General features: G+C 35.0%; 1 protein-coding gene across 9 annotated transcripts in view; it reads right to left on the bottom strand.

The window, feature by feature from the left end:
• The window catches only part of LOC5566637 (inhibitory POU protein), a 202,334-nt gene that overhangs the window by 174,634 nt on the left and 872 nt on the right, over nucleotides 1-26,828 (bottom strand). The gene's annotated exons all lie outside the window — the stretch shown is intronic.

Genomic DNA, 26,828 nt, shown 5'->3' on the forward strand with positions numbered 1-26,828 from the left:
TAGAAAAACATTTTTTTTTTTGAGTATTCCTAGAAACAAAAATCTTATGAAACTCCTGAATGAATTTTCTAGACTTTTTTTTTTTTTGAAAACTTTAGAAGAAATCTGTGGTAGAGATTCTGGAAGACTTTTTTGAATTATTCTCAATAGAATTCCAAGAATCTCTTCTTCCTGAGATATTCATTGTTAAGAGATGCTTCTAACGAAATGAATGACTCAGAAAAAGAACAATAAGTTGTGTCTAATAAAGTAAATTGAGGAAACCTCAAGAAAAAATAGATTAAGAAGAATACTTTAGAAAACCGTTAATTGATTCATGAAAAATGCAATGACAGTATCCCTTAAACAAACCTTAAATGAGTTCCAATTGTAATAACTGAAAAAGTTTAACACCAGTCGTCACGCTGTTGTATTTTGTACAACACAGGTGAAAAAAGCTCGCTTTACGCTCACAACATCAGCGTGGTGGTTCTGACGGTGGCGAACCGCGCGACGACTAAAAGGTTAAGAATATTTGAGTGCATCTGTTGAGAAATTGGTTGTATCATTAGTTGTCTATTTCGAAAAATAATAGAGTAAAGTGGGTTAATAGTTCGAGTGGGACAAGATCTTTTAAATAATTTCTAGCTCAATTCAAAACAAAACTTATAAATGCCCGGTGGTTCGAATGCCATTCAAGTAAGAGACTTTCACTCCAAATATCGTAAGAATCGATTGTGATTTGGAAAAGTTATGGCTGTTTGTTGTTTTATGACGAAAAAATTGGAATTTTTGGTCAAAGTTTCATTGAAGATAAACCCTCCACGGAGAACAAAATATAGTGTTCGTAATCATTTTTCCGGCAATTTAACTATATTTTAAGTTTAATTTAGAGATACCTATAAATAAAGTTGTTTAGTATATTGTTAAAAATAACTATACCGTATAGTTGTCAACCTATATATTTTATTGAATTTACATACGTCAAACGTCTAAATTCAACTATAATTTAGTTGACTTAAAGTAAATTTAATTGAGCTTACAATATTTTGCTATGTTTACTCAACATTTTGTTCTGCTTTATCATCATATCTGAAATGATTCGTTGCTGCTTTATCTATATAAATAAAAACCATTACAAAAATCAAAGTGCGCGTCGGTAAGCTTCATACGTGGTCTCCTGTGTGCAAGGTCTTGCAAATTAAAAGTAAGTAGATTTGTGAGCATGACTTGAAGTCTAGGGATGTGAATGTTTTCGGATAGTGTTAAATAATTATCCAAATTATAATTGATATAGGTACAAGTAGTGATCCTTTATAAGAGAGATACGCGGAAGCTGACATTTCTGTCAAAGTGTGAGCCAATCGAGCAGTGAGAGCTGTCAAAGTGTGAGCCAAACGAACATGCGTTATGTTTGTTTTGAACTTTTCTTTAAAAGTAATGTAATCTGCTTGAAATTATTTCGGTAAAAGTTGTTCGGCATAAAGCAAAAAATATAAAATATTTTCCTTTTTTGATTTTTTTGTCAATGCAATATTTGATTGTTGATTTTTTCTGATGTTTATTAATTTGGAAATGTAGCTCAAAGATCTTTTACGAATCAGAATACATTTTTTAGCAATGAGGAAGTCATGTCCGTATTACAATATTATTCTCGACGCCGAGCAAACTCAGCACTGCTGGTCTGTTGCCAAATCATTCCATTTTACTTCCGCTCATCTCTCATATAAAGGATCACTAGGTACAAGTGGATAGCTGAATCAATTAAGTGTGTGTATTTGATTTGACGTTCATTTAGTGTTGGTGTAAGTTAATTTTACTTTGAAACAACTATTTGTGAGTAGGTAAAAGTATTGTATATCCACTTGAATGTTGGATTATCCCGGCTATTTATGAGACTGTTCGATCTTCGGGAATCGAGAGGAATCTAAATCTACATATTAACTTCAAATTTAGCAAAATTTGCCTGATCGAGCGAAAAAAGTCACCAAAATTTTACATTTTCACTTAGTTTTACGAAAAACTGCTATTTTTGGGTATTATTATTAACTAATCCTATTTTTGGCAATTTTTTGATGAAAATTTAGTGTGTTTTTATCTGTAAACATAAGTTGATGGCTGGTATAAAGTATGTTTGTCGTAAAAGTGTCGATATTTTGTGCTTCTGCCAGCGGGCTTTTACCCCACACTAGATTCGAAATCTTGCCCACCGGTGGGGCAAAAGTTCGTTTAAGACAATCGATTTTGAAACTGTTATAACTAAAAATGGGTAAAAATGTTGACACAAGTTTGTTCAGAAAAATCATAGCCAATGTGTTAAAGTTTCATTGTGTGGAATTTATTTCTTCTTCTCAACTGCTATTGTTCTTTTGGAAATATTGATTATACCACTAAGGTCGAACTTTTGCCCCACCTTACTCTAAGTGTATTCCTGGAAAAACTGAGTAGAGGAGAATTACAAATGAATATCAGATTAAACCATTAAAATAGAATATAATAACTCAGTTTGTACGGCATAAAAGCTAAAATTTATCTCGTTCTTCAATTGTAATAAAAACGTACCATTCACTGAATGGAATAAACCATTATTGTACAATATACCGTATTGGATACAATACAGCGTATTGCAATTGAATGTTGGAACAACATTGTAAAACAATTTTTATTTTTTTTACAACAACGTGTAAAACAATTTTTGTTTTTTTTTTCTGTGTAGCTTGACTGTCAGAAGTAAACAAAGAAAGTTCAAAAAGCAAGAAACATTAAGTAAAACTTGTTTAGAAGATAAAAATATTTAATTTTGTAGAAATAAGTGATTTTACTTGTGATTTTTCAAAGGATTAATGCAATAATGTTGAAGAACTATACCTCTATATAGGAGTTGAAACGTTTTTGTTACTGTTAGCACAAATATCCAGTAAGTCAGAAACAATCCATTAAACATACAAATTCTTTTCTTTTCACCTCCAATTGAAATGCTTTTCGTTGAATTGTTTGTGTATTGTAAAACAATACACAAATTTCCATTCAGAAGCATATAAAAACAATATATTTTACAGTAATCCTCTAAATTTTGGTACCATTTAAAACAATAGGGGGAGATCCCCCAGTGCCGGACAGCACCCAATACCGGACAAAGTCGAAACATTGAGAAATCATGGTCCAATCAAGACGGTGTATTAGAAGAAAAGCTTTTATGGAGAGTAATATTTGCGTAGAATGACGCATCCTAGAATTATGCATGCCTATTGACGGATTTCACGCCAACTCGACACGCGATTGGCAGCACCCCTTCAGAATTCAATGAAACTTTTTGGATGTCAAAAGTATGTAAAACTAAGATACTTTGCATATGTATTTTTTTCAAAATCGATCTAGAGTAACATTTGGAAAGGGTTAAAGTTTTTTTTTACTTTTTTTTATAAACCCGTATAGCTCGAAAACGGTAAGACCTACAAAAAAGTGTTGTATGGGGGACTGTCGTGAAATTTCCCGACGTTTTAGAGAAAAATATTGAAAAAATAAAAACACTTTTTCTACACTGAAAAAAAATTATTCAAAACTTTAAAGTCGATTTAGAAAAAACGGCCATTTCAGATTTTGATCATCCTTAAGCAAAAAGTTTCGTAATTAAATTTACTAAAAGTCGTCCATACATTGCAAATAGGGCATATTTTAGGGAAAAAAGTTTTTCTAACACCGAGTTTTTCAAGTCCCAAAGTTTTTTTTTACTCTTTTTATAAACCCGTATAACTCGACAACGGTAAGACCTACAAAAAACTGTTGTATTTTCTAAAACGTAAGGAAATTTCACGACAGTCCCCCATACAACACTTTTTTGTAGGTCTTACCGTTTTCGAGTTATACGGGTTTATAAAAAAAAGTAAAAATAAACTTTGACCCTTTCCAAATGTTAGTCTAGATCGATTTTGAAAAAACAAAGTATGTAAAGTATCTTAGTTTCACATAGTCTTTACACCCAGAAAGTTTCATTGAATTCTGAAGGGGTGCTGAGTTGGCGTGAAATCCGTCTATTTGAAAAAGTAGTGATGTTTGAAAATTGTTAAAAAGTTGACGTATCGCCTTAAGTTTGAGTCTTATTAGTATTTATTTTGAGTAAGGCAAAATAGTATGTATCACGGAAGCATGATCGAACATAATCATAATATAGAAGTATGACTGTATTTTGTACCATGTTTAAACTAAATGTGGACAAACAACATTTTTTGTCAAATACCTCATTTCCCCCAGTTTCGGACAGCTTGATTTTTTATTGCGCATTTCTTTCACCACTGGACTATTGCAGAAATTTTTACAAGTGCGGAAACGCTAATAAAAGTGCGCAGTTGCATCAAATCGGGTAGGTGTCTTTGCGGGACTTATTCTTCGTAAATCAAAGAATAAATGCTCTGAGGACACCAACAGGATTCAATGCAATCCCGCATTTTTATTCACACTTTCGCACTTATGAGGCCGCACTTCGCAGTCCAGTAGTGAAAGAAATACACAATATATGATATCTTTGTAATTTTTGCATCGGTGTCTCAAAATAGATTCATTTTTCATAGATTTCATCGACCATGGTATCAAACATGCAATAAAAATAAGAAGAATGAACATTCAGAACATCATCGTAAAATGTGTTATTTTTCATCGTGTGTGAAAGAGGCTAAGACCAAGTATAATTCAAATTATTCTTGCAAATGTTGCAAATGCATTAAATTAGCTATGAAATACTATTCATGGAGTAAAACATTCGATGATGTACAAATATACAGAAATCGAGCCATTTTCAGATTGTGTCCGGTATTGGGTGCCACCTTTTAAGATTGGTCAATTTGGTACTAGAATATATCAACGAAATGTAATGTAAATTCATATATTTACTATCAAATTTATTTTTGTACGATACAAAAATGGTAGTATTTTTCATAAATGGGTTACAGGATCACATAAAACCAATATTTTTGAAATTGTGAATTTAGTGGCTTAAGTGTCCGATACTGGGGGATGTCCCTCTATATCTTATTGTTTTGTGCAAAGTGATGTATGAGAAAATGTCAATATTTGTATTGTTACGATACTAACTTACGATACTTACAACCCATACGTTTTATTGTAAAAAACTCATGTACCATACAGTGAATTGTTATAAACAATATATTGTACTGTTATCGTATTGTTATTTTACAATATGCTGTATTGTATTTCCAATGTTCAAAATGGTACTATTACAATACGTTATATTGTTTTTATATTGTATTTTTTATCAGGGAAACCAATGGCGAAAATTTCAACAAGACGAAATAACAAAATAAGTTATTTTTGTGATATTGATTACAAAAAAAAAATAACTAAATGAGCTCTTCACGGATAAGGATAAATTTTGTTTTTATAATTGTTATTCATCAATTTATGATTGTAATTATAATTTTTTGTATGACTTTGTTATTTCAATGGCGTAATAAAATATTTCTTTGTTTTTTTGTGTATAGTGCTAAGTTTTTTATGTAATTTAAGGCCGCACGGGACGTCATCCTAATCACCCTATCCATTTGAAGAAGCAAATCTCAAGAACCACTCCATATATCGATGCGAAAAATATCTATTCGGTTCACTTAAACTCCAGATTTGCTTCCACAAAGTTTTGATGATAATTGTTCGAGTGAGACAAAAGATAGGGAAAATAACACGGTCTCCCGTGTCACCTTAAACTCTTATTTTAAACGAATATATAACGAGTTTGAACAATCACACATTTTTGTTCAGTAATAGAATATTCAATTCTTCACTTTCTTGGTAATGGCTTATTTAGTACTGCTTCAAATTAGTCATGATGGCGAAATTTGATATTCGGCTGTTCAAATACTGTATTTTCATAAGCTTGTTTAAAGCTCAATATATTTCACTGTGATCGCAAAGTTTCTTATTCATATCATAAATAATGCATCTTATTTAGTATTATTGCTTAAATCACAAATTTCACCATGATAATATACTTGTTATTAATTATTTAATCGACGATTTTAAACCATAACATTATTTTATTTATTTATTTGGCTTTACATTAATTATCTTGATAAAGCCTCGCCAACAATATTTCGCCAATTCCCTCGGTTCATGGCCGCTTCTCTCCATCCTCGACTGTGACCCACGCTCTCCAGGTCCTGGTGTACCTGGTCAATCCACCTAGCTCGCTGCGCCCCACGCCTTCTTGTTCCGACCGGATTCGTGGCGAACACCATCTTTACAGGGTTGTTGTCCGGCATTCTTGCAACATGCCCTGCCCAGCGTATCCTTCCAGCTTTAGCTACCTTCACGATACTGGGTTCGCCGTAGAGTTGAGCGAGCTCGTGGTTCATCCTTCGCCGCCACACGCCGTTCTCCTGCACGCCGCCGAAGATCGTCCTTAGCACTCGGCGTTCGAAAACCCCAAGAGCTTGCAAGTCCTCCTCGAGCATAGTCCACGCCTCATGCCCATAGAGGACTACCGGTCTTATAAGCGTTTTGTACATCGTGCATTTGGTGCGGGGGTGAATCTTTCTTGACCGCAGTTTCTTCTGGAGCCCATAGTAGGCACGACTCCCGCTGATGATGCGCCTTCGTATTTCCCGACTAACATTGTTGTCAGCCGTCAACAAGGATCCGAGGTAGACGAACTCGTCCACCACCTCGAAGGTATCCCCGTCTATCGTAACACTGCTTCCTAGGCGGGTCCTGTCGCGCTCAGTTCCGCCAACCAGCATGTACTTTGTTTTCGACGCATTCACCATTAGCCCGACTCTTGTTGCTTCGCGTTTCAGGCGGGTGAACAAATCTGCCACCGTTTCAAATTTTCTCCCAATAATATCCATGTCGTCCGCGAAGCAAACAAATTGTCCGGATCTCGTGAAAATCGTGCCTCGACTGTTAAGTCCGGCTCTCCGCATGACACCTTCAAGCGCAATATTGAATAACAGGCACGAAAGTCCGTCGCCCTGTCGTAGTCCCCGCCGAGACTCGAACGAACTGGAGTGTTCGCCCGAGATCTTCACGCAGTTTTGCACACCGTCCATCGTTGCTCTGATCAATCTTGTGAGCTTCCCGGGAAAGCTATTCTCGTCCATGATTTTCCATAGCTCTATGCGGTCGATACTATCGTATGCCGCCTTGAAATCGATGAACAAATGGTGCGTAGGGACCTGGTACTCACGGCATTTCTGGAGGATTTGCCGCACGGAAAAGATCTGGTCCGTTGTCGAGCGGCCGTCGATGAAACCTGCTTGATAACTTCCCACGAACTCGTTTGCTATAGGTGATAGACGACGGAAGAGAATCTGGGATAGCACTTTATAGGCGGCGTTTAGGATGGTGATTGCACGATAATTTTCACACTCCAGTTTGTCGCCCTTTTTGTAGATAGGGCATATAACGCCTTGCTTCCACTCCTCCGGTAGCTGTTCCGTTTCCCAGATTCTGACTATCAGCCGATGCAGACAAGCGGCCAACCTGTCCGGGCCCATCTTGATGAGTTCGGCTCGGATACCATCCTTGCCAGCGGCTTTGTTGTTCTTGAGCTGTTGAATGGCATCCTTAACTTCCCCCATCGTGGGAGCTGGTTGATTTCCGCTGTCCGCTGTGCTGACGTAGCCATCGCCTTCGCTGTCCTGACCTTCTGTGCCTGTGTTCTCTGCGCCATTCAGGTGTTCATCGTAGTGCTGCTTCCACCTTTCGATCACCTCGCGTCCGTCCGTCAAGATGCTCCCATCCTTATCCCGGCACATCTCAGCTCGCGGCACGAAGCCTTTGCGGGATGTGTTGAGCTTCTGATAGAACTTCCGCGTTTCTTGAGAACGGTACAGCAACTCCATCTCTTGGCATTCCACCTCTTCCAGGCGGCGCTTTTTGTCCCGGAATAGGCGGGTTTGCTGTTTCCGCTTCAGTCTGTATCGTTCCACGTTTTGCCGCGTACCATGCTGCAGCATTGCAGCCCGCGCTGCATTCTTCTCCTCTAAAACCTCCTGGCACTCCTCGTCGAACCAATCGTTTCTTGAGCTCCGTTCCACATATCCGACAACGCTTTCGGCAGCGTCGTTAATGGCTGCTTTGACTGTCCTCCAGCAGTCCTCAAGAGGGGCCCTATCGAGCTCGCCCTCATCCGGCAACGCTGCCTCAAGATGCTGCGCGTACGCATTGGTGACATCCGGTTGTTTCAGCCGCTCGAGATTGTACCGGGGCGGGCGTCGGTACCGTACATTGTTGATGACGGATAGTTTTGGGCGCAGTTTCACCATCGCCAGGTAGTGGTCGGAGTCAATGTTGGCGCCACGATAGGTTCTGACGTCGGTTATGTCGGAGAAGTGCCGTCCATCGATCAAAACGTGGTCGATTTGCGATTCTGTCTGCTGGGGTGATCTCCAGGTGTACCGATACGGGAAACCATAACCATAACCATAAACCATAACATAACAACATCAAATTTGACTATGTTAGCATGTTTTGTTATTGATAGGGTGACCATATCGTGGAGATTCAAAATCAGGACATTTTGCAATTTTCACAATTTTCCTGTGCAAATTCCATTTTGCCTCAAATTCTGAACATGACTCATATTCCTAACAGCTGCGATAACAAAGATTTTTCTTTTAATTTCTGACGTTGAGGACTTGCAATGTACGATTTCCGGAATCTAATTATTAGCGCGTATGAGCATAAGTATGAATTTTTAAATAGAACTAACCTTTGCTAAGACAACAATCTATAGATTTTTAGAAGACACTAGGGCGTTTTGACTTTTGTTTTGCTAGGTATCTGACAAATATTGTCTCAAGTTTATTGTTTGAAGTCTGTCAAAAATTACAAAAGGAATCCTCTTGGTTAGACTGTCGCTTAAAATTATATCAAGCATCTCGTCAGGAATTTAACAACAGGAATCCTTTGAGAATCTATCGAGGGTCTTAAAACATCCAGTCCAGGATATCCTGTAACAGTCTCGCCTGCAATTTATCGATGATTTTAACAAAAGTGTCTGATCAAAAGAAGATTAAGCTATCAGTAGAATTCGATTTAGAATCGATCATTTGCCAAAACTGAAAGAGCATTAGCCAACAGATCACGGAAAATGAGAACATCTGTTTATCATAACTAACAAAATGAAGAAACGGATGTTCTTATTTTGTACAGTTGTAGTCCGTTTGAAAGAAACTGCTATTCTAGTTTTGGCAAAAGACCGATTCTAAATGGAACCTTAAGTTAATCCCTTAAAATGATAGTTTTTTTTAGTTTTTAGAAAGTTAAGTTTTCATTGAGATCTCGTGATAATTCGCCAAAGATCGTGCTAGAAATCTATGCATCAAAGTATTGAACAAAGATAGGAAACAGTTTTATGCTCCCATGAATGCTATTATCTGTGCAGAAACTAATAATCGGTGTTTTGAAGATTTCTTTTATTCTGATAGCGATAGAGCTCTGTGAAAATACGCCAAAAATGATAGCTTGTGTTTTGCACGAGCTCAAAGGATTCTATCAACAACATCAGAATCGTCAAACTTTGACTGAACTTGAAGGTCTTGTGATACAGTATGGAACGCATCCTACTCTTTTTATGCAGCTGAAGTCGGTTTCTGACGCCAAAACGCAACATTTTTTTATGCCATTTGTACATTCTAACTGTTTTTTTTTTTTTGTGTTAGGGTAACTTTTCTTGACTCGAAATATCTCTGACATCTCACAATGTTCACCAAGCAGGAAAAAGCAGGACAAAATTTAAAATACGAAAAATAAATCAGGACACCTTCGAAGAAGCTCAATTCAGGACATGTCCTGCTAAATCAGGACGGATGGTAACCCTAGTTAATGATATGATATTGAATCTCATATATTAATACGCACAGAGAACAAAATAAAGTGTTCGTAATATTTTTTCCGGTCAAGTTAACTATATTTTAAGTTTAAATTAGAGATAACTATAAATATAGTTGATTTGTTGATAGTAATCTCAGCATAAAGAAATTCTTCTGCGTGCACTCTGAGTAACTCTCGTTGCTCAGTTAAAAGTGCACATTACATATTGGTTTCACTGCAATATAATAATGGTAAAACTAGATATGATGTAGTGGGGGAAATCTATTAGACTAATGAATTGCTATGTGTGTTAATGCAATACATTTGATAAAATACATTAAGGAGTTTTTGGAAGAGCTTATTGAAGAATGTAAAATACCTGGATTAAAAAAGCCAAATCCTGGAATAATTTAACTAGAATCCCGAATATTTAGTCCTTCCGGATTGCTCAGAGGTATACTTCGGGATGTCAGGAGAAATTTTGAGAGTTCTTATTTCTTCAAGGGAAGAAATGCCGATGGAATCTTTTTTGGGCTGTTCTTGGAGTAACTGTATGTAATCATTATATACCGTGCCGTTTCATGCAAAAATTCCAGACTTTAGGGTAGATTTTTCGGGAATCCTTGAAGAAAATTATGTTTAAATCTACGTGTAAAATGCTAGACGAATCTTTTAAATTATGCGCAAAATATGTTAAGAAATGCTTCCAAAAATTAACTGTTAGGAGTTCCTAAGAAATATCCATTGAGTAGCTTTTATATGATTCTTTGTAGGAATTTTGGTGTTCTAGGAGTAATTTTTGATTCATGGGATAGTTATAAGCGTTGATTCTGAAAAAAAAATCAAGAGAGAATTTATTTAAAAAATCACCAAAAAATTTACAGGTTTTTTGCAAAGAAATCCCTGAATGAACTTTTGGCAAAATTCTGATTGGTTTCTCATAAAAAATACCAAAAAAAAACAATCTACCAGAGAATTTGATATAAGAATCCTTGATATAATTGTGGGACATGTATAGCAGGATTCCAATAAAATACTTGGAGTAATGTCTTAAGAAATATCTTAACAATATCCAAAAAAAACGAAAAAAAAAAATAAATTTTCAAAATAGTTTTGATTTTTGACAGTATTCCTAAACAAGTCCCTAGAGTAATATGAAAAGACATTGAATGTATTGTTTGTGGAACTCTTAGAAAAATACTTAGAGATATCCAAAAAAACTACTTGATAAATCTCTGAAACAGTTTACGAAGCAATCTCCGCAATTAATATACGTATAAATAACAAGAACTTGTGTTTTCAAAGTTTAACATTTAATAGACAATATAATCAGAGAAAAAAACTGAAATCAAATCCTGAAAAAAAATCTTTAGGAGTCCAGAAACATTTTCTTGTCAAATATCTGACGTATTGCTTAGAGAAATACTTCGAAAAATGGTGCTTACCCAAAAACGGAGTTAGCTTTGGAAGAAAAGCTGGTGGAACCTATCATTGGAAATTTTCCAAAATTGAATTTCCCAAACCGTTAAGGTGACACGAGAGACAGTGTTATTTTCTCTATCTTTTGTCTCACTCTAACAATTATCAGTCATACAACACTTTTTGTAGGTCTTACCGTTTGTCTCACTCTAAAAATTATCAGTCATACAACACTTTTTTGTAGGTCTTACCGTTTTCGAGTTATACGGGTTTATAAAAAAAAGTATAAATAAACTTTGACCCTTTCCAAATGTTAGTCTAGATCGATTTTGAAAAAACAAAGTATGTAAAGTATCTTAGTTTCACATAGTCTTTACACCCAGAAAGTTTCATTGAATTCTGAAGGGGTGCTGAGTTGGCATGAAATCCGTCTATTTGAAAAAGTAGTGATGTTTGAAAATTGTTAAAAAGTTGACGTATCGCCTTAAGTTTGAGTCTTATTAGTATTTATTTTGAGTAAGGCAAAATAGTATGTATCACGGAAGCATGATCGAACATAATCATAATATAGAAGTATGACTGTATTTTGTACCATGTTTAAACTAAATGTGGACAAACAACATTTCTAGAGAGATTCGCGATAAGGGCCTATCTGACAAATCAATAACAATGAGAAAATAATCAATGAAATTCTCATGTACAATTTTAAATCCCAATTGGAGAAAATATACTCAAATTTTAACCTTTTCACCTTAATACACATTTCATAAACCTAGTTTAAAAATCCTCATCAATACCACACACATCTCCTACAATTCCCCTAGCTATTTCGTACTCAAAAAAACTTTAAAGGTTTCGCCTAAAACGTACTCGAGAATGCCAGTATCGCCCAATGTTATGAGCCTATAATCGATATTATTTTCAGTGTCGCCTGTCACTTTGCGCCGTGTTTACATTCTGGTTTCAATTAAGCCCGCCATGTACGCCTTGTTTATTTTTTGTTTGCAGTGTCGCTGTTTACTCTCGCCGTGTTTTGATTTCGATTTCAGATGCGCCCATCACTTTGATAAACAATAACACAGGCGTAATCAATAAAGTGTGTGGTTTTGCATGACGTGATGTTTCGCCTTCTACAAATTTGCGTTTTTTGAATAGTTAAATTATCGATAGGGGAAAAGTTCAAGTGCAGTGAATAGACAATCAAGCCACTATTTCAACGCTATATTTTCTTAAATTGTGTACATTTTGTCACTTTCGCCTGATTCGCGAATCTTTCTAGATTTTTTGTCAAATACCTCATTTCCCCCAGTTTCGGACAGCTTGATTTTTTATTGCGCATTTCTTTCACCACTGGACTATTGCAGAAATTTTTACAAGTGCGGAAACGCTAATAAAAGTGCGCAGTTGCATCAAATCGGGTAGGTGTCTTTGCGGGACTTATTCTTCGTAAATCAAAGAATAAATGCTCTGAGGACACCAACAGGATTCAATGCAATCCCGCATTTTTATTCACACTTTCGCACTTATGAGGCCGCACTTCGCAGTCCAGTAGTGAAAGAAATACACAATATATGATATCTTTGTAATTTTTGCATCGGTGTCTCAAAATAGATTCATTTTTCATAGATTTCATCGACCATGGTATCAAACATGCAATAAAAATAAGAAGAATGAACATTCAGAACATCATCGTAAAATGTGTTATTTTTCATCGTGTGTGAAAGAGGCTAAGACCAAGTATAATTCAAATTATTCTTGCAAATGTTGCAAATGCATTAAATTAGCTATGAAATACTATTCATGGAGTAAAACATTCGATGATGTACAAATATACAGAAATCGAGCCATTTTCAGATTGTGTCCGGTATTGGGTGCCACCTTTTAAGATTGGTCAATTTGGTACTAGAATATATCAACGAAATGTAATGTAAATTCATATTTTTACTATCAAATTTATTTTTGTACGATACAAAAATGGTAGTATTTTTCATAAATGGGTTACAGGATCACATAAAACCAATATTTTTGAAATTGTGAATTTAGTGGCTTAAGTGTCCGATACTGGGGGATGTCCCTCTATATCTTATTGTTTTGTGCAAAGTGATGTATGAGAAAATGTCAATATTTGTATTGTTACGATACTAACTTACGATACTTACAACCCATACGTTTTATTGTAAAAAACTCATGTACCATACAGTGAATTGTTATAAACAATATATTGTACTGTTATCGTATTGTTATTTTACAATATGCTGTATTGTATTTCCAATGTTCAAAATGGTACTGTTACAATACGTTATATTGTTTTTATATTGTATTTTTTATCAGGGAAACCAATGGCGAAAATTTCAACAAGACGAAATAACAAAATAAGTTATTTTTGTGATATTGATTACAAAAAAAAAATAACTAAATGAGCTCTTCACGGATAAGGATAAATTTTGTTTTTATAATTGTTATTCATCAATTTATGATTGTAATTACAGGGTCCGTTCGATTTTGGCAACAAGCTCGTGAATTTCGTGTTGCCAAAATCGAACCGTGCCAAAATCGAACGGTTTTTTTTTGTTCACATTTTTTTTTAATTTATACTCCTATGTTGCAAACGATTAAATTTTTGACCAATTGGGGGATGCCCATAAACAACTTGACCAAAAAGGGGGGAGGGGAAGGGTAGAAGTTTTCAAAACATTTTTTAATACATTTTTTTATTTGTATGCACCGTCGACATCGACCAAAGACCCAAAAATAAATGGTCTGCGTAGTTAATGGACAGTCCCTAAGTAATTTAAAACAAAATAATACATACTTTTGATCTGAAAGAAAAAAACGGTGTTGCCAAAATCGAACGGTATGTTGCCAAAATCGAACCGTGCCAAAATAGAACGGTATGTTGCCAAAATCGAACCGTGCCAAAATCGAACCGTGCCAAAACTAAACCGTGCCAAAATCGAACGGACCCTGTATAATTTTTTGTATGACTTTGTTATTTCAATGGCGTAATAAAATATTTCTTTGTTTTTTGTGTATAGTGCTAAGTTTTTTTATGTAATTTAAGGCCGCACGGGACGTCATCCTAATCACCCTATCCATTTGAAGAAGCAAATCTCAAGAACCACTCCATATATCGATGCGAAAAATATATCACTATGATTCTATATATGTAGTGCACAACCCAATAAATTCACTATTCGGTTCACTAAAACTCCAGATTTGCTTCCACAAAGTTTTGATGATAATTGTTCGAGTGAGACAAAAGATAGGGAAAATAACACGGTCTCCCGTGTCACCTTAAACTCTTATTTTAAACGAATATATAACGAGTTTGAACAATCACACATTTTTGTTCAGTAATAGAATATTCAATTCTTCACTTTCTTGGTAATGGCTTATTTAGTACTGCTTCAAATTAGTCATGATGGCGAAATTTGATATTCGGCTGTTCAAATACTGTATTTTCATAAGCTTGTTTAAAGCTCAATATATTTCACTGTGATGGCAAAGTTTCTTATTCATATCATAAATAATGCATCTTATTTAGTATTATTGCTTAAATCACAAATTTCACCATGATAATATACTTGTTATTAATTATTTAATCGACGATTTTAAACCATAACATAACAACATCAAATTTGACTATGTTAGCATGTTTTGTTATTGATAGGGTGACCATATCGTGGAGATTCAAAATCAGGACATTTTGCAATTTTCACAATTTTCCTGTGCAAATTCCATTTTGCCTCAAATTCTGAACATGACTCATATTCCTAACAGCTGCGATAACAAAGATTTTTCTTTTAATTTCTGACGTTGAGGACTTGCAATGTACGATTTCCGGAATCTAATTATTAGCGCGTATGAGCATAAGTATGAATTTTTAAATAGAACTAACCTTTGCTAAGACAACAATCTATAGATTTTTAGAAGACACTAGGGCGTTTTGACTTTTGTTTTGCTAGGTATCTGACAAATATTGTCTCAAGTTTATTGTTTGAAGTCTGTCAAAAATTACAAAAGGAATCCTCTTGGTTAGACTGTCGCTTAAAATTATATCAAGCATCTCGTCAGGAATTTAACAACAGGAATCCTTTGAGAATCTATCGAGGGTCTTAAAACATCCAGTCCAGGATATCCTGTAACAGTCTCGCCTGCAATTTATCGATGATTTTAACAAAAGTGTCTGATCAAAAGAAGATTAAGCTATCAGTAGAATTCGATTTAGAATCGATCATTTGCCAAAACTGAAAGAGCATTAGCCAACAGATCACGGAAAATGAGAACATCTGTTTATCATAACTAACAAAATGAAGAAACGGATGTTCTTATTTTGTACAGTTGTAGTCCGTTTGAAAGAAACTGCTATTCTAGTTTTGGCAAAAGACCGATTCTAAATGGAACCTTAAGTTAATCCCTTAAAATGATAGTTTTTTTTAGTTTTTAGAAAGTTAAGTTTTCATTGAGATCTCGTGATAATTCGCCAAAGATCGTGCTAGAAATCTATGCATCAAAGTATTGAACAAAGATAGGAAACAGTTTTATGCTCCCATGAATGCTATTATCTGTGCAGAAACTAATAATCGGTGTTTTGAAGATTTCTTTTATTCTGATAGCGATAGAGCTCTGTGAAAATACGCCAAAAATGATAGCTTGTGTTTTGCACGAGCTCAAAGGATTCTATCAACAACATCAGAATCGTCAAACTTTGACTGAACTTGAAGGTGTTGTGATACAGTATGGAACGCATCCTACTCTTTTTATGCAGCTGAAGTCGGTTTCTGACGCCAAAACGCAACATTTTTTTATGCCATTTGTACATTCTAACTGTTTTTTTTTTTTTGTGTTAGGGTAACTTTTCTTGACTCGAAATATCTCTGACATCTCACAATGTTCACCAAGCAGGAAAAAGCAGGACAAAATTTAAAATACGAAAAATAAATCAGGACACCTTCGAAGAAGCTCAATTCAGGACATGTCCTGCTAAATCAGGACGGATGGTAACCCTAGTTAATGATATGATATTGAATCTCATATATTAATACGCACAGAGAACAAAATAAAGTGTTCGTAATATTTTTTCCGGTCAAGTTAACTATATTTTAAGTTTAAATTAGAGATAACTATAAATATAGTTGATTTGTTGATAGTAATCTCAGCATAAAGAAATTCTTCTGCGTGCACTCTGAGTAACTCTCGTTGCTCAGTTAAAAGTGCACATTACATATTGGTTTCACTGCAATATAATAATGGTAAAACTAGATATGATGTAGTGGGGGAAATCTATTAGACTAATGAATTGCTATGTGTGTTAATGCAATACATTTGATAAAATACATTAAGGAGTTTTTGGAAGAGCTTATTGAAGAATGTAAAATACCTGGATTAAAAAAGCCAAATCCTGGAATAATTTAACTAGAATCCCGAATATTTAGTCCTTCCGGATTGCTCAGAGGTATACTTCGGGATGTCAGGAGAAATTTTGAGAGTTCTTATTTCTTCAAGGGAAGAAATGCCGATGGAATCTTTTTTGGGCTGTTCTTGGAGTAACTGTATGTAATCATTATATACCGTGCCGTTTCATGCAAAAATTCCAGACTTTAGGGTAGATTTTTCGGGAATCCTTGAAGAAAATTATGTTTAAATCTACGTGTAAAATGCTAGACGAATCTTTTAAATTATGCGCAAAATATGTTAAGAAATGCTTCCAAAAATTAACTGTTAGGAGTTCCTAAGAAATATCCATTGAGTAGCTTTTATATGATTCTTTGTAGGAATTTTGGTGTTCTAGGAGTAATTTTTGATTCATGGGATAGTTATAAGCGTTGATTCTGAAAAAAAAATCAAGAGAGAATTTATTTAAAAAATCACCAAAAAATTTACAGGTTTTTTGCAAAGAAATCCCTGAATGAACTTTTGGCAAAATTCTGATTGGTTTCTCATAAAAAATACCAAAAAAAAACAATCTACCAGAGAATTTGATATAAGAATCCTTGATATAATTGTGGGACATGTATAGCAGGATTCCAATAAAATACTTGGAGTAATGTCTTAAGAAATATCTTAACAATATCCAAAAAAAACGAAAAAAAAAAATAAATTTTCAAAATAGTTTTGATTTTTGACAGTATTCCTAAACAAGTCCCTAGAGTAATATGAAAAGACATTGAATGTATTGTTTGTGGAACTCTTAGAAAAATACTTAGAGATATCCAAAAAAACTACTTGATAAATCTCTGAAACAGTTTACGAAGCAATCTCCGCAATTAATATACGTATAAATAACAAGAACTTGTGTTTTCAAAGTTTAACATTTAATAGACAATATAATCAGAGAAAAAAACTGAAATCAAATCCTGAAAAAAAATCTTTAGGAGTCCAGAAACATTTTCTTGTCAAATATCTGACGTATTGCTTAGAGAAATACTTCGAAAAATGGTGCTTACCCAAAAACGGAGTTAGCTTTGGAAGAAAAGCTGGTGGAACCTATCATTGGAAATTTTCCAAAATTGAATTTCCCAAACCGTTAAGGTGACACGAGAGACAGTGTTATTTTCTCTATCTTTTGTCTCACTCTAACAATTATCAGTCATACAACACTTTTTGTAGGTCTTACCGTTTGTCTCACTCTAAAAATTATCAGTCATACAACACTTTTTTGTAGGTCTTACCGTTTTCGAGTTATACGGGTTTATAAAAAAAAGTATAAATAAACTTTGACCCTTTCCAAATGTTAGTCTAGATCGATTTTGAAAAAACAAAGTATGTAAAGTATCTTAGTTTCACATAGTCTTTACACCCAGAAAGTTTCATTGAATTCTGAAGGGGTGCTGAGTTGGCATGAAATCCGTCTATTTGAAAAAGTAGTGATGTTTGAAAATTGTTAAAAAGTTGACGTATCGCCTTAAGTTTGAGTCTTATTAGTATTTATTTTGAGTAAGGCAAAATAGTATGTATCACGGAAGCATGATCGAACATAATCATAATATAGAAGTATGACTGTATTTTGTACCATGTTTAAACTAAATGTGGACAAACAACATTTCTAGAGAGATTCGCGATAAGGGCCTATCTGACAAATCAATAACAATGAGAAAATAATCAATGAAATTCTCATGTACAATTTTAAATCCCAATTGGAGAAAATATACTCAAATTTTAACCTTTTCACCTTAATACACATTTCATAAACCTAGTTTAAAAATCCTCATCAATACCACACACATCTCCTACAATTCCCCTAGCTATTTCGTACTCAAAAAAACTTTAAAGGTTTCGCCTAAAACGTACTCGAGAATGCCAGTATCGCCCAATGTTATGAGCCTATAATCGATATTATTTTCAGTGTCGCCTGTCACTTTGCGCCGTGTTTACATTCTGGTTTCAATTAAGCCCGCCATGTACGCCTTGTTTATTTTTTGTTTGCAGTGTCGCTGTTTACTCTCGCCGTGTTTTGATTTCGATTTCAGATGCGCCCATCACTTTGATAAACAATAACACAGGCGTAATCAATAAAGTGTGTGGTTTTGCATGACGTGATGTTTCGCCTTCTACAAATTTGCGTTTTTTGAATAGTTAAATTATCGATAGGGGAAAAGTTCAAGTGCAGTGAATAGACAATCAAGCCACTATTTCAACGCTATATTTTCTTAAATTGTGTACATTTTGTCACTTTCGCCTGATTCGCGAATCTTTCTAGATTTTTTGTCAAATACCTCATTTCCCCCAGTTTCGGACAGCTTGATTTTTTATTGCGCATTTCTTTCACCACTGGACTATTGCAGAAATTTTTACAAGTGCGGAAACGCTAATAAAAGTGCGCAGTTGCATCAAATCGGGTAGGTGTCTTTGCGGGACTTATTCTTCGTAAATCAAAGAATAAATGCTCTGAGGACACCAACAGGATTCAATGCAATCCCGCATTTTTATTCACACTTTCGCACTTATGAGGCCGCACTTCGCAGTCCAGTAGTGAAAGAAATACACAATATATGATATCTTTGTAATTTTTGCATCGGTGTCTCAAAATAGATTCATTTTTCATAGATTTCATCGACCATGGTATCAAACATGCAATAAAAATAAGAAGAATGAACATTCAGAACATCATCGTAAAATGTGTTATTTTTCATCGTGTGTGAAAGAGGCTAAGACCAAGTATAATTCAAATTATTCTTGCAAATGTTGCAAATGCATTAAATTAGCTATGAAATACTATTCATGGAGTAAAACATTCGATGATGTACAAATATACAGAAATCGAGCCATTTTCAGATTGTGTCCGGTATTGGGTGCCACCTTTTAAGATTGGTCAATTTGGTACTAGAATATATCAACGAAATGTAATGTAAATTCATATTTTTACTATCAAATTTATTTTTGTACGATACAAAAATGGTAGTATTTTTCATAAATGGGTTACAGGATCACATAAAACCAATATTTTTGAAATTGTGAATTTAGTGGCTTAAGTGTCCGATACTGGGGGATGTCCCTCTATATCTTATTGTTTTGTGCAAAGTGATGTATGAGAAAATGTCAATATTTGTATTGTTACGATACTAACTTACGATACTTACAACCCATACGTTTTATTGTAAAAAACTCATGTACCATACAGTGAATTGTTATAAACAATATATTGTACTGTTATCGTATTGTTATTTTACAATATGCTGTATTGTATTTCCAATGTTCAAAATGGTACTGTTACAATACGTTATATTGTTTTTATATTGTATTTTTTATCAGGGAAACCAATGGCGAAAATTTCAACAAGACGAAATAACAAAATAAGTTATTTTTGTGATATTGATTACAAAAAAAAAATAACTAAATGAGCTCTTCACGGATAAGGATAAATTTTGTTTTTATAATTGTTATTCATCAATTTATGATTGTAATTACAGGGTCCGTTCGATTTTGGCAACAAGCTCGTGAATTTCGTGTTGCCAAAATCGAACCGTGCCAAAATCGAACGGTTTTTTTTTGTTCACATTTTTTTTAAATTTATACTCCTATGTTGCAAACGATTAAATTTTTGACCAATTGGGGGATGCCCATAAACAACTTGACCAAAAAGGGGGGAGGGGAAGGGTAGAAGTTTTCAAAACATTTTTTAATACATTTTTTTATTTGTATGCACCGTCGACATCGACCAAAGACCCAAAAATAAATGGTCTGCGTAGTTAATGGACAGTCCCTAAGTAATTTAAAACAAAATAATACATACTTTTGATCTGAAAGAAAAAAACGGTGTTGCCAAAATCGAACGGTATGTTGCCAAAATCGAACCGTGCCAAAATAGAACGGTATGTTGCCAAAATCGAACCGTGCCAAAATCGAACCGTGCCAAAACTAAACCGTGCCAAAATCGAACGGACCCTGTATAATTTTTTGTATGACTTTGTTATTTCAATGGCGTAATAAAATATTTCTTTGTTTTTTGTGTATAGTGCTAAGTTTTTTTATGTAATTTAAGGCCGCACGGGACGTCATCCTAATCACCCTATCCATTTGAAGAAGCAAATCTCAAGAACCACTCCATATATCGATGCGAAAAATATATCACTATGATTCTATATATGTAGTGCACAACCCAATAAATTCACTATTCGGTTCACTAAAACTCCAGATTTGCTTCCACAAAGTTTTGATGATAATTGTTCGAGTGAGACAAAAGATAGGGAAAATAACACGGTCTCCCGTGTCACCTTAAACTCTTATTTTAAACGAATATATAACGAGTTTGAACAATCACACATTTTTGTTCAGTAATAGAATATTCAATTCTTCACTTTCTTGGTAATGGCTTATTTAGTACTGCTTCAAATTAGTCATGATGGCGAAATTTGATATTCGGCTGTTCAAATACTGTATTTTCATAAGCTTGTTTAAAGCTCAATATATTTCACTGTGATGGCAAAGTTTCTTATTCATATCATAAATAATGCATCTTATTTAGTATTATTGCTTAAATCACAAATTTCACCATGATAATATACTTGTTATTAATTATTTAATCGACGATTTTAAACCATAACATAACAACATCAAATTTGACTATGTTAGCATGTTTTGTTATTGATAGGGTGACCATATCGTGGAGATTCAAAATCAGGACATTTTGCAATTTTCACAATTTTCCTGTGCAAATTCCATTTTGCCTCAAATTCTGAACATGACTCATATTCCTAACAGCTGCGATAACAAAGATTTTTCTTTTAATTTCTGACGTTGAGGACTTGCAATGTACGATTTCCGGAATCTAATTATTAGCGCGTATGAGCATAAGTATGAATTTTTAAATAGAACTAACCTTTGCTAAGACAACAATCTATAGATTTTTAGAAGACACTAGGGCGTTTTGACTTTTGTTTTGCTAGGTATCTGACAAATATTGTCTCAAGTTTATTGTTTGAAGTCTGTCAAAAATTACAAAAGGAATCCTCTTGGTTAGACTGTCGCTTAAAATTATATCAAGCATCTCGTCAGGAATTTAACAACAGGAATCCTTTGAGAATCTATCGAGGGTCTTAAAACATCCAGTCCAGGATATCCTGTAACAGTCTCGCCTGCAATTTATCGATGATTTTAACAAAAGTGTCTGATCAAAAGAAGATTAAGCTATCAGTAGAATTCGATTTAGAATCGATCATTTGCCAAAACTGAAAGAGCATTAGCCAACAGATCACGGAAAATGAGAACATCTGTTTATCATAACTAACAAAATGAAGAAACGGATGTTCTTATTTTGTACAGTTGTAGTCCGTTTGAAAGAAACTGCTATTCTAGTTTTGGCAAAAGACCGATTCTAAATGGAACCTTAAGTTAATCCCTTAAAATGATAGTTTTTTTTTAGTTTTTAGAAGTTAAGTTTTCATTGAGATCTCGTGATAATTCGCCAAAGATCGTGCTAGAAATCTATGCATCAAAGTATTGAACAAAGATAGGAAACAGTTTTATGCTCCCATGAATGCTATTATCTGTGCAGAAACTAATAATCGGTGTTTTGAAGATTTCTTTTATTCTGATAGCGATAGAGCTCTGTGAAAATACGCCAAAAATGATAGCTTGTGTTTTGCACGAGCTCAAAGGATTCTATCAACAACATCAGAATCGTCAAACTTTGACTGAACTTGAAGGTGTTGTGATACAGTATGGAACGCATCCTACTCTTTTTATGCAGCTGAAGTCGGTTTCTGACGCCAAAACGCAACATTTTTTTATGCCATTTGTACATTCTAACTGTTTTTTTTTTTGTGTTAGGGTAACTTTTCTTGACTCGAAATATCTCTGACATCTCACAATGTTCACCAAGCAGGAAAAAGCAGGACAAAATTTAAAATACGAAAAATAAATCAGGACACCTTCGAAGAAGCTCAATTCAGGACATGTCCTGCTAAATCAGGACGGATGGTAACCCTAGTTATTGATATGATATTGAATCTCATATATTAATACGCACAGAGAACAAAATAAAGTGTTCGTAATATTTTTTCCGGTCAAGTTAACTATATTTTAAGTTTAAATTAGAGATAACTATAAATATAGTTGATTTGTTGATAGTAATCTCAGCATAAAGAAATTCTTCTGCGTGCACTCTGAGTAACTCTCGTTGCTCAGTTAAAAGTGCACATTACATATTGGTTTCACTGCAATATAATAATGGTAAAACTAGATATGATGTAGTGGGGGAAATCTATTAGACTAATGAATTGCTATGTGTGTTAATGCAATACATTTGATAAAATACATTAAGGAGTTTTTGGAAGAGCTTATTGAAGAATGTAAAATACCTGGATTAAAAAAGCCAAATCCTGGAATAATTTAACTAGAATCCCGAATATTTAGTCCTTCCGGATTGCTCAGAGGTATACTTCGGGATGTCAGGAGAAATTTTGAGAGTTCTTATTTCTTCAAGGGAAGAAATGCCGATGGAATCTTTTTTGGGCTGTTCTTGGAGTAACTGTATGTAATCATTATATACCGTGCCGTTTCATGCAAAAATTCCAGACTTTAGGGTAGATTTTTCGGGAATCCTTGAAGAAAATTATGTTTAAATCTACGTGTAAAATGCTAGACGAATCTTTTAAATTATGCGCAAAATATGTTAAGAAATGCTTCCAAAAATTAACTGTTAGGAGTTCCTAAGAAATATCCATTGAGTAGCTTTTATATGATTCTTTGTAGGAATTTTGGTGTTCTAGGAGTAATTTTTGATTCATGGGATAGTTATAAGCGTTGATTCTGAAAAAAAAAAATCAAGAGAGAATTTATTTAAAAAATCACCAAAAAATTTACAGGTTTTTTGCAAAGAAATCCCTGAATGAACTTTTGGCAAAATTCTGATTGGTTTCTCATAAAAAATACCAAAAAAAAAAACAATCTACCAGAGAATTTGATATAAGAATCCTTGATATAATTGTTGGACATGTATAGCAGGATTCCAATAAAATACTTGGAGTAATGTCTTAAGAAATATCTTAACAATATCCAAAAAAAAAACGAAAAAAAATAAATTTTCAAAATAGTTTTGATTTTTGACAGTATTCCTAAACAAGTCCCTAGAGTAATATGAAAAGACATTGAATGTATTGTTTGTGGAACTCTTAGAAAAATACTTAGAGATATCCAAAAAACTACTTGATAAATCTCTGAAACAGTTTACGAAGCAATCTCCGCAATTAATATACGTATAAATATCAAGAACTTGTGTTTTCAAAGTTTAACATTTAATAGATATATATTGTATCAGAGAAAAAAACTGAAATCAAATCCTGAAAAAAAATCTTTAGGAGTCCAGAAACATTTTCTTGTCAAATATCTGACGTATTGCTTAGAGAAATACTTCGAAAAATGGTGCTTACCCAAAAACGGAGTTAGCTTTGGAAGAAAAGCTGGTGGAACCTATCATTGGAAATTTTCCAAAATTGAATTTCCCAAACCGTTAAGGTGACACGAGAGACAGTGTTATTTTCTCTATCTTTTGTCTCACTCTAACAATTATCATCAAAACTTTGTGGAGCAAATCTCGAGTTTTAGTGAACTGATGAAGCTGAAAATTAATTGGGTTGTGCACTACATATATAGAAACATAGTGATACATTTTTCGCATCGATATATGGAGTGGTTCTTGGGATTTGCTTCTTCAAATGGATAGGGTGATTATGATGACGTCCCGTGCGGCCTTAATGCTCATGTTACTTAGAAAAAAGAAATCGAACCAAGACGTGTTTTAACTCCACTTTTCTAACTGTGAATGAATAAAGAGGATGGGTGTCCTTCATCGTTTAACGTTGTATGCTAAAAACGTGCCGAGATAATCGAAAATCGCGTAATACCGCTGCTGCCAATTGATGACCATCATCCGCCGCTTGTTTTACAAATTGATGTTTGCTTTTCCGCACCCAGTCAGCTTGACCCAGACCCGAATATCTTGGGCCTCGATTTCCGACGATGTAACTTTTCCTCGCTCAATAACTTACTGGATTCGGTTGATTGGGATAATCAACTACTTGGACACTCCGTTGATGAAAGTGTCGGCTTGTTTTACGACAAAATGTACGAAATACTCCGCTCAGTCATCCCTCGTTGCCGATGCGTTAATCTTGGTGTTGATAGAAAACCGTGGTGGAATCCAGAATTGAGAAACATGCGCAACAGACTGAGAAAAGTTCGTAAACGATATTTTGCTAGCAAAACGGTTGAAAACAGGAATCTGCTTTGCCTAGTGGAATCCTCTTATAATGAGCTTATCGATATGAGCTATCGCAGGTATCTTGAGAATTTGCAGCTTACCGCCAAAAACAACCCCTCGAAGTTCTGGAAGCATATGAAGGCACAAAAGGCAAGCCATGGTATCCCGAACAACGTTACTTACGGGGACATTAATGCCACCACACATGTTGAAGCCGCTGAACTATTTGCGAAATTTTTCCAAAGCGTGTACAGTGCCACATCGCCTCGTGTCTACCCGGGATGCTTCCAAAACGTACGAACTCACAACATTCATATCCCGCCTTTCCAGTTTTCTCATCAAGAAGTATTGAATGCCCTACTTAGCTTAGATACAACAAAAGGTGCTGGGGTAGATGGCTTGACTCCCCATCTGTTGAAAAGCTGTGCTTCGTCTTTGGTTGCACCGTTGACCTTACTTTTCAATCGATCACTCAATGAGAACACGTTTCCTCAATTATGGAAAATTGCTACAATGGTTCCGGTTTACAAATCTGGCAGCATTCGTCTTGTGGAAAACTACCGAAGAATCTCAATTCTCTGCTGCCTCGGAAAAATGCTGGAATCTATGGTACATAAAGTTGTAATGTCTGCATCAATATCGATTATTTCTCAGTACCAACATGGATTCATTCCTCACCGCTCGACAACTTCCAACCTCTTATGTTACACTAATGTACTGTTTCGTGAGATCGAACGGCGGAAGCAAGTAGACTCAATATACGTGGACTTCTCCAAGGCGTTTGACACTGTTCCGCATTTGTACGCTGTTGAAAAGCTGAGACATATGGGTTTTCCCGATTGGATATCTGACTGGATTTTGTCCTATCTCACTGATAGAAAAGCTTTCGTTAAAGTAAAGTCTTCGCGATCCAGTACCTTCAGCATTCCTTCCGGTGTGCCACAAGGCAGTGTATTGGGACCACTGATTTTTGTACTCTACATTAACGACCTGTGTCATCGATTTTCATCTGGGAGACTATGCTTTGCTGACGACCTCAAAATTGTCCGAGTGATCAACTCTACTCTCGACTGCGTTGCTTTACAAGACGACATTGACTCGCTTCTTCAATGGTGTATCGAAAACGGAATGACGCTCAATATTGGAAAGTGTAAAGTCATAACATTTTGCCGCAGCTTGTCTTCGATCAACTACACATACGCTATAAATGGAACAACTCTGGAGCGTGTTGGGTCAATTCGCGATCTAGGAGTGGTAATAGACTCAAAATTGCGCTTTAACGAGCATATTACAGTTATCACCGCCAAAGCCTTTTCAGTCCTTGGGTTTATCCGAAGAAATGCATCGCAGTTCACCGATGTGTACGCTTTAAAAGCTTTGTTCTGTGCCCTTGTGCGCAGTGTTTTAGAGTATGCTGCTCCTGTATGGGCTCCATACCACACATCCCTAATGATTCGGATAGAACGAGTTCAAAAATCATTTATCCGTTTTGCTCTTCGCCGCCTACCTTGGAACGATCCAATCAACCTACCGGACTATCCCGCACATTGTCAGCTAGTGGATCTGGAGCTACTTTCAAACAGAAGGCTAAAGCTTCAAAGACTACTTGTACACGATATCCTGACGAATAACATCGACTGCCCTGATCTTCTTTCCGAAGTGCAACTAAGCGTTCCCAATCGTAGACTGCGGCATACAACCCTCATCGCCATCCCTTTACATAGAACGAGTTACGGATATCATGACCCTTTTACCACTTGTTTGAGGAATTTTAACTCTGTTTGTGAAATGTTTGATTTTAATGTGTCAAAAGATTGTTTTAGAGCTAGGATTAAGAATATAGTTTAATTAATTAGTCTGTACGGTAGTATTACCAAAGACGTTTACACAATAAAAAAAAAATAAATAA

This window comes from Aedes aegypti, chromosome 1, assembly GCF_002204515.2.
Source record: "Aedes aegypti strain LVP_AGWG chromosome 1, AaegL5.0 Primary Assembly, whole genome shotgun sequence".
Lineage (NCBI taxonomy): Eukaryota > Metazoa > Arthropoda > Insecta > Diptera > Culicidae > Aedes > Aedes aegypti.